Raw genomic sequence first — 10,355 nt, forward strand, 5'->3', positions numbered from 1 at the left:
ATCTGTGAATCCATCAGTTAAAAATAAGTGTTCTTTTCCCCATGCAAATCGAAAATCTGTCTTGAGAGATTACTACCATACTCGACTCAACTTCTAAAAATATGTATTCATGTAAGAAAAGAGAACAATTAACTGAAAATAAAAATTAAATCAAATTTATTTACAAGCATCTCTGCCATCAGAGGCGGCTCTTGAGGCGAGGGAATGTCATTGTTTTCAGCTTGCCTCTTTTTGCACTCATGAATTCCACACAAGAAAAAAAGCACAAATGTAACAAAACAAAAAAGAAAACTCAGCATCTTTGGCTCAAAATAGTGTTTGTGAATGGATTTGAATGAAGGATGAAAAAAAAATTAGACACACAAATATTTACAAAATATATACACTATAAACATATTTACAAACTCATTTAACCTTCACGATGGACAAAGCAGATATAGCTGGGGAGCCATCAGCCCGCACACTCACTGGATAAATAAAGTCTTAGGTGCACGGCACAAGAACGCTGACGAAGGCTATTGCTGAAACGCGTACGTTGTGGTTGCAACAGGAATAAAAACCCTCAAAAGGACTTCTTTGAGTGCTGGCTCCTTCTCTACTGCTTTAAAAAACCTTCACGATGGACGACATTGTGAGTTGAGAGCGCTGGCGATCAAAGTGCACGGAGCTTTGAGCTGTCACTGTCCTCCTGACCTCCCGTTGCGCCTTCGCCACCTGAAAGAAATCACACAGTGCAATGAGTCATGAGAGGCATTATAATGCAGGGCTGTTTTCAACACAACGTACAGTGTGTGTGTGTGTGTCTGTGTGTGCCAGTACCAACCTGCTTGTTGCGCTGCCCCAAAAGGTATTCCACGTCGCTCTCTTTGTCAGCCAAGTCGTCCGTCAGTTTCTCACGCTGATTCTTGAGATACTCCACATAACGCTCCTCCACCCCTACCCTGCGCTGCAGTGACGCCATCTCCGTCTCCATCTGTGGTGTTACAGAAGGAACAGATAGGTTAGTCCTCACAGAGCACATGTAGGAAGATCACAGTGCTAGTGACTGTCAGTTGTCAATGGAAGTAAACATGTAAACACGTGTTCGCACTGAGCTAGGTAGAAAAGCTTCTAAACATGCTGCCCCTTTTACCTGGGACACCTTTGCCAGCACTAATTTCACATGACACCTTTGTCTTTTTCTGTGAGCCTGTCTTATTCAATGTGTATAATCGCTGTATTCAATGTGTGTGAGATCACACTCACCTGTGTCTGGTGTTCCTCTTTAGCTAGCATCTCCTCCTTGAGCTGCTTGACATTTCCCTCAGACTCTGCGTTGCGCTGTTGAAGTGCCTCTATCTGCAGTGTGCTCTGCCGCCGCTGCTCCTCTGCCTTTTTGAGAGAGGTTGCCTTTAAGTTTTTCATCTCCTCCTTGAGCTGGTTGACATTTCCCTCAGACTCAGACAGGCGCTGTTGAAGTGCCTCTATCTGCAGTGTGCTCTGCCGCCGCTGCTTCGCCAACACATCTCTCATCGCATGATCCTGCTCCTCTGCCTTTTTGAGAGAGGTTGCCATTAAGTTTTTCATCTCCTTGAGCTGGTTGACATTTCCCTCAGACTCTGCGTTGCGCTGTTGAAGTGCCTCTATCTGCAGTGTGCTCTGCCGCCGCTGCTTCTCTGCCTTTTTGAGAGAGGTTGCCTTTAAGTTTTTCATCTCCTCCTTGAGCTGGTTGACATTTCCCTCAGACTCAGACAGGCGCTGTTGAAGTGCCTCTATCTGCAGTGTGCTCTGCCGCCGCTGCTCCTCTGCCTTTTTGAGAGAGGTTGCCTTTAAGTTTTTCATCTCCTCCTTGAGCTGGTTGACATTTCCCTCACCCTCAGACAGGCGCTGTTGAAGTGCCTCTATCTGCAGTGTGCTCTGCCGCCGCTGCTTCGCCAACACATCTCTCATCGCATGATCCTGCTCCTCTGCCTTTTTGAGAGAGGTTGCCATTAAGTTTTTCATCTCCTTGAGCTGGTTGACATTTCCCTCAGACTCTGCGTTGCGCTGTTGAAGTGCCTCTATCTGCAGTGTGCTCTGCCGCCGCTGCTTCGCCAACAGATCTCCCATCGCTTGAACCTGCTCCTCTGCCTTTTTGAGAGAGGTTGCCTTTAAGTTTTTCATCTCCTCCTTGAGCTGGTTGACATTTCCCTCAGACTCAGACAGGCGCTGTTGAAGTGCCTCTATCTGCAGTGTGCTCTGCCGCCGCAGCTTCGCCAACAGATCTCCCATCGCTTGAACCTGCTCCTCTGCCTTTTTGAGAGAGGTTGCCTTTAAGTTTTTCATCTCCTCCTTGAGCTGGTTGACATTTCCCTCAGACTCAGACAGGCGCTGTTGAAGTGCCTCTATCTGCAGTGTGCTCTGCCGCCGCAGCTTCGCCAACAGATCTCCCATCGCTTGAACCTGCTCCTCTGCCTTTTTGAGAGAGGTTGCCTTTAAGTTTTTCATCTCCTCCTTGAGCTGGTTGACATTTCCCTCAGACTCAGACAGGCGCTGTTGAAGTGCCTCTATCTGCAGTGTGCTCTGCCGCCGCAGCTTCGCCAACAGATCTCCCATCGCTTGAACCTGCTCCTCTGCCTTTTTGAGAGAGGTTGCCTTTAAGTTTTTCATCTCCTCCTTGAGCTGGTTGACATTTCCCTCAGACTCAGACAGGCGCTGTTGAAGTGCCTCTATCTGCAGTGTGCTCTGCCGCCGCAGCTTCGCCAACAGATCTCCCATCGCTTGAACCTGCTCCTCTGCCTTTTTGAGAGAGGTTGCCTTTAAGTTTTTCATCTCCTCCTTGAGCTGGTTGACATTTCCCTCAGACTCAGACAGGCGCTGTTGAAGTGCCTCGTTGAGCTGGTTGACATGTCCCTCTTTAGCTTGAATCTCCTCGTTGAGCTGGTTGACATGTCCCTCTTTAGCTTGAATCTCCTCGTTGAGCTGGTTGACATGTCCCTCTTTAGCTTGAATCTCCTCGTTGAGCTGGTTGACATGTCCCTCTTTAGCTTGAATCTCCTCCTTGAGCTGGTTGACATGTCCCTCTTTAGCTTGAATCTCCTCCTTGAGCTGGTTGACATGTCCCTCTTTAGCTTGAATCTCCTCGTTGAGCTGGTTGACATGTCCCTCTTTAGCTTGAATCTCCTCGTTGAGCTGGTTGACATGTCCCTCTTTAGCTTGAATCTCCTCGTTGAGCTGGTTGACATGTCCCTCTTTAGCTTGAATCTCCTCGTTGAGCTGGTTGACATGTCCCTCTTTAGCTTGAATCTCCTCGTTGAGCTGGTTGACATGTCCCTCTTTAGCTTGCATCTCCTCCTTGAGCTGGTTGACATTTCCCTCAGACTCTGCGTTGCGCTGTTTAAGTGCCTCTATCTGCAGTGTGCTCTGCTGCCGCTGCTTTGCCAACAGATCTCTCATCAGCTCTTTCAGGCGAGTGATCTCCGTCTCCTTTTCTTTCTGTTGACAGTTTGTGGAAAGAGGAGTTGCACAGTGGTTAAAAATTTGATTCCAATTTATATATTGACCAGTCGAGTTAATGATGTTTTGGGCTAGATTTGGACCCATTACATATAATGTAGTATACACTTTACCTCCATTATGGGCCCCATGCTCTCTCCTCTCTCTTCTGTGACTCTGCTTAGTTCTTCTTTGAACTGAGCATTCTGTTCCTGTAGGATCTGCAGTCGCTCGCTCATATCCTCCTGAGGAAAAAGGAAGGACATTAGTAACCTTCAGTAGAGCCGTTCAAATCTCGTAACCTGTCGTTCAGAGCAGTCGAAATCCTGCATTTTTCCCTAATGAGGATAACGTTCACATATGTTTACTTTATTTACCTAATTATTTGAACATTTTAGCATGTTTTTTTTTTTCAATAATATTTTTATTCAATTTTCAATTTTTCAAGACAAGACAGACAAAGACAAAAAAACAAAAACAAAAAAGACAGGGCAGCTTAAACACTTCACAAAGACACATATGTGGACAACAATGAAGAAAAGGATGGACAGATGAATGAGAATACGATAAAATAAATTAAATTAAATTAGATGTACAAGGCAAAAGGCAGTATTCAGGTGGCAGTATCACTTCGGTTGAGGTATCCAATAGTCAGTGTCTCTGCTAGGTTAGGGTCGATATATTTCAGGTAGGGCTCCCACACTTTATAAAAGACATCGGTTGTTGAGTGCAGCATACACGTCATGAACTCCAGAGGCATAAGCTGCATAATTATCTGGTGCCAGTTCCTCTTTGTTGGAGGTTTGTCTTTAATCCAAAATAAAATAATATTTTTTCTAGCAGCAAAAGTTAATAAATTAAATAGCCGTTTGTGATGTTTATAAACGAGTTTCTTATGGGGAAGACCAAGAATAAGGCTGACAGGGTCTGGGTCCAACTCCACACCAAAGATGACACTCAACTGCTGCACTATGTCTGACCAGTATCGTTCTATCTTAGGACATGACCATATGCAGTGAGTGTAATCTCCCACCTCTATCTTACACTTAAGGCAGAGGGGAGACAGGCTAGCATTCATTTTATGACGAAGGCTGGGTGATATTTGCAATCTATGTATAATTCTTAGCTGCATCGACCACAGTCTGCTGCACACAGAAATCATTTTAGCATGTTTAATATGAACATCCAACATTGTAACAGAATATATGGCAAAATATGTAAGGCTTTAGTCTTACCTTGGTTGTGGTAGCTTGGCTGAGTTTAGAGCGCAGACGGTCACACAGACGGTTACACTCCGCCTGAGCAGATGTCAACCTCCTCACTTCAGCCTTGGACTTTGATAGCTGTACACGAAGTTGTCCCACCTGACACAAATAAAAAGGAAACATTAATACTTAAAATGTGGGGTTTCTTAACTAAAAGGAAAAGTAGAATAGGCCAAGCCAATGGCCATTATTTCATTACCTGGTTAGAGAGATCTGCATTATCACGTGTTAGTGTATTCACTTTATGCTCCAGAAGGGCATGGTCACTGCGGAGGCCGGTCTTTATATTTGCCAGCTCTTGGATGCGCTCTTTCAACCTAAAAGACACAGATGAGGAGTGTTTCTCAAACTGTGGGTCAGGCAATTTATACATGAATAAATACAGCTTAATCAGACGTCCTGTAGCTTTTCCTGTCCGAGGGGAGGGGGGGGGGGGGGGGGGTTTCACACCACAAGCACCACCATGTAATTTGGCGCTTACCTGTTGTTCTCCATCTGTAACTTCTCTATTTCTTGACCATGAACCTGCTCCTGTTCATCCCTTTGTTCCTTCAACTTTTTATTCTTGTCCTTCAGCTGACCCACATCGTGCTCTAACTGGCCAATCTCGGATTCTGTAAGATAGTAACAGTTTGAGAAAACTCATTCAATTTATGAAATATTACATATAAAAAAAAAGTACAAGAGGGTTTACCAATTTCTGTTATGAACATCATCATTACTTTAACCAACCACAAACTAAAAGGATAAGTGTGCTTTTTCATGCTATAATACCTTTCTCTATGACTGCCATGTTGTTTTCATCCAACTCCTTCAAGAGCCCATCCCTGTACTTGTTCTGCTGGATCTGCATTTTCACCATCCTCATCTGAGGCGACTCTTGCAGAGATGTGCTACAGGATTAAAGGCAAATTAAGTATTAGGCTACATTTTAATGCAAAATATTGCTCCAACAATTAGACAAGCAAGGTGTCAGACCAAAGTGTCCGATTAATGCAAGTCCAGAATGATACCTACCATGGGCGTGGGGGAGTAGCCACGGGAGACAGGTCCACAAACTTCACTTTAGCTGAGCGGCGGCGAGGGGTCAACTCTGGTGGAGGGAAAAGACGAGTTTAACAACTTGCACCGACATATTAACGTTACGTTTGGCTGTACAGTACAAAGCCTGCTTACAACAGTATTTGGGCATTTGTGTGTGGTCTTGGTTGTTGCACATAAGTTACATAACTTTACTCCCTGAGCTTAAAAAAAAACCCAATAACAAACAAACGGCGCAAATTATGCTCGAGCGAAATCGATGGGCTGACTGCGCCGAGGGGGTCGCTGCAGCTGGGCGTCCGATCGCGCAGCTCTAGGGGGCGTGGAGTAGAGCTGGGCTCGGGCTGAATTTTCCTTACCGAACCCGACCGAGCCCGTCACATTATTAGCCGAGCCCGGCCCGGCCCGACAGGTGTCAATTGATAATCTGTCCGAGCCCGGTGTTACGCGCAAATCAACCCCCCTGTACATGCGTGCCCCCCCCTGTGTAAATGCATGCATCCACTAGGGGGCGCATGCACTCCACCATTGAATCTGCCTGTCTTGACTTACTTGAAGCAAACTCATTGGCAAACTCGAGTCTGCACATGTCTGCTGCGGGGGCGGGGCTTGGTGGGGAGGCAGTTTTGTCCGACCAGCAAACAAGCTTTGTTAGAATGAATACACCCAGGTGTATCTTGCTAATACGTTGAATTACCAGGAGATTCATGTTGTATTCTTCAACTTGAAATAGATGTAAACATGCACATCCAAGGACCGAGACTTCGGGTAGGTGCTGAGACGAAAAAATATAACAGTGAAACAAATGAAAAAATCGCTCGCACACTAAAAGGACTCCTTTTTGATAGCTTTATTGCACCAAGTGCAGTGGTAACGTTTCGAGCCAAACAGCTCTTCGTCAGACAGTATTCTTCAACTTCAATTCTTTTTTATTGTCACTTTTTACTGTGATTGTAATTTTTTTCCTGATGTAATTTCATGTGTTCCATTGTTGTATTGTTTTATCTCTTCTATTTCTGTAAAGCACTTTGAATTGTTTTTGGCATTAAATAAAGTTGCCTTGCCTTGCCTTGCCTTGCCTTGCCTTGCCTTGAACATTAAGCTTCTACTAAGGCCTCAGAATCTTTCATAAGCATTCCTTACCCAGACTTGTGCTAGAGTCAAAATGGTTTTTCGTCAATATTCTGTTGTTTTCTATTTGGTCAAGTACTATTTTAAATAAACAAGTTAAATGCAATTATTAGCCTCATTTTGATATGCAGGCAGGCTCCTTCTTTCTTTCTGTGTTCAAAGCAAGTCACAAGGCTGTCTGAAACAAAACAGATAGCCTATAGCTTTTAATCTAGTTAGTGACAGATGCTGAAATGCTATTATTTTCAAGCAAAACACATGTAGGCATATTCCTTGTTGATCAGTCTACCAACCATTAATACATGTTATTTCAAGAACCTTTGCTTGTTGCATTCTCTCACACATGCAATACATGAAAGAGACAGACATGGTTAGCATGATGATTGTGAGAAACAACCTGCAACAAGGTGTGGTCAATCTAATTGTGCCTGTACAGAATAGAAAAAATTGCCTCTTCACATTAAGTGTCTTTCTAAAGGATATTAACACAATAAATGCATGAATCTCCCAATTGAGGAATTTATCATCAGAGAGCTTGTAATCTTGACGTCAAAATGACCACTTACGGTCATATTGTGACCCCAATAAAGAGGAACTAGGAAGACTAGAGCAAGGTGTTTGGTTTTCCCAGTCACCTGGTGGCAGAAATGTGGTACAGCAGGGGACACTTCTGCATGAGGCGTACACATAGACAGTGGAAGAGATGTGAGGTCTTGGGGACAAGCATGTATGGGAGGGCAGAATTGCCCATAGAGAGGAATTAACTAATGCAAAAGACAGCAACAGTCATCAAAGCTCTCTGTGGTGCAGTGGTTTAAGAGCTGACTTTTGGCTGCAGAGGCCTTGGGTTCGAATCCCACTGTCTGTTGCATGTCTTTATAACGGTTTGTCTACTTAAGGCCAATGAAAGGCCATGCATTCTTTAGTCGATTGATTGATTGATTGATTGATTGATTACTAACACCTATTTTTACAGTCCATCCTTTGGCAAGAGATGAAATGTTGGTACTCCAATTAATTCAAAACCTAAATATAGGCTACATTTGGAAACCTTTCCCTTTAAATGGGCTAGTGTGTACAGACGAGACTTGATGAGGTTCCATTCTTTTATAAGCCTCCATGGGAGAAACATTTGTACACATGGTGGTGGAAATGCGGTACTGCAGGGGGGCCTTTCTGTCCAGACACAAGTGGAAAGTGTGGAGAGGTGTTTAGACAGGGGGGACAATCACGTACGGGAGAGCAAGGTTGCACATAGAAACGATTTAACTAATGCAAAACACACCAATTGCCATTAATGGTCTCTGTGGTGGAGTGGGTTAAGCGCTGACTTCTGGTCCATGTTGCAGATTAGGGAGGCCATGGGTTCAAAACCCACCTGTGATCTTTGTTGCTTGTCCTTATTATAACAGAGTATGACTACCTACTTGTAAGGCCATGAATTCTTTAGTTTATTCATTAATTTATTTTACTGACCTGTTTTTACAGTCCATCTTATGGCAATCTAAAGAGACCTAGAGATTAAATGTTATTTATTTATTTATATATTTATGTATGTATGTATGTATGTATGTATGTATGTATGTATTTATTTATTTATTTATTTATTTATTTATTTATCTATCTATCTCACTAGCACCTGTTTTTACAGTTAAACATAAGCCTCCATGGGAGAAACTACACATGGTGGTGGAAATGCGGTACTGCAGGGGGGCCTTTCTGTCCAGACACAAGTGGAAGGTGTGGAGAGGTGTTTAGACAGGGGGGACAATCACGTACGGGAGAGCAAGGTTGCACATAGAAACGATTTAACTAATGCAAAACACACCAATTGCCATTAATGGTCTCTGTGGTGGAGTGGGTTAAGCGCTGACTTCTGGTCCATGTTGCAGATTAGGGAGGCATGAGTTCAAATCCCAGTTGTAATGTGTTTTGCATGTCCTTATTATAACAGAGTATGTCTACAGCACGTAGCCTATAGCCTACTTGTCAAGTCATGATTTTTTATTTATTTATTTTCTTAATTACAAATACACGTTTTTACAATCCAACTTTAGACGGTTTTAACTTGACTATTGGCATTCTAAATGGTCCCTAGCTTACTTCCAGTTGCAGTGTTTGCTAATACAATAACTGTCAGGAATTAAGCTAGGTTTCAAACTGTTCCCTAGCAACATCGTTCCGTGAAAACTGTCTATATTTAGTGAGATTTGAAGATCTGTGGTAACGTACTGTCTGCCTGTAAATGTAGCAGTGTTTTTATGTCCAGATGACACCTGGCGGCTAAAATGTGGTACTACGGGGGGCAGGTCTGTCCAATGCGTTTGTTTACATAGGGGGGCGCGCATGTACAGGGGGGCCGATTTGCGCGTAACACCGCCCGAACCCCCTCCCTGATTTTTTTTCCCCCTCTGAGCGCAGCGAGCGCATAATTCAATGAGTCTGTCCAGCCTATAAACAGCCCTATATAATCCCAAACCAAAATCAGTCCTCGTAATTCAAAGCAGTCAATGATTAATACGTAATGTACAAAGCAAAGCACCAAACAGCCTAATTCGTGCGTGCCGTGCACTGCCCACACACAATCCCACATCGCTGAAAGAAGTACTGCACGGTGTCGACACGCAGCTGACTCCGGGCAGAGCAGCAGAGTGCATGTCTGGGCGTGTTTCAATCGATGCCTTCAAGTGCTTTCATTAACGTAGTAAATTAGCTCAGGAGCTGATGATAGATATATTTGAAGGCAAAAACAAGTGACTCATTACGTGACCGAGCCCGGCCCGAGCCCGAACGCGACTTCAATGTTTCTGTCCGAACCCGGGTTCCGAGTCCGACGGGCCGGGTAGCCCTGCTCTAGCGTGGAGCTCCTCGAAAATGTCACTCTGCGCCGTCTAGCGCCTTCAACTCTTTGTTGCGAGTAATCATTTAACGTGTTTGTCCCTCATCTAGCAAAGCCTTCTGCAGGCTCACTGGAATGAGTTTTGAAATGGAGGGACAATAAAATGTTCCCCCACCCACATGATTGCAAGTTCTTGGTAAACGACGCAAGGCTCCGAGTCATGGCTGCGCAAAACGATGCCGGACCTGTGTCAACGTTACGTTATTTAGCCAACAGTAGCTAGCAGCACATGAAACATTCAAACTCGACATAAATTAACGACATGGACAGCCCACACAGCTGCTACATCATTAAAAATTGCATTTGTTAGTTAAAAACGTTACTTGCAACCGTGGATTTCACCATTTAATCTACGATTAACCACATCCAGGTTCAAGACAACGTTGCTAAGCTAACGCTAGCTAACTGCCGCCAGCTAACCGGTGTTAACTAGCTGTTGTTAGTTGTTGCTAGTTTGTTGAAAATGGCTCACCTGCCCACCAGCTCGCTATCCTCTGCATGGAGGGGGATCTTTTTCTGCCGACATCATCCATCTTCGAACCGTCCAGAGAGCACTGCTTCACAAG

Source organism: Poromitra crassiceps, assembly GCF_964638095.1.
Source record: "Poromitra crassiceps genome assembly, chromosome: 30".
In the NCBI taxonomy this organism is placed as follows: Eukaryota; Metazoa; Chordata; class Actinopteri; order Beryciformes; family Melamphaidae; genus Poromitra; species Poromitra crassiceps.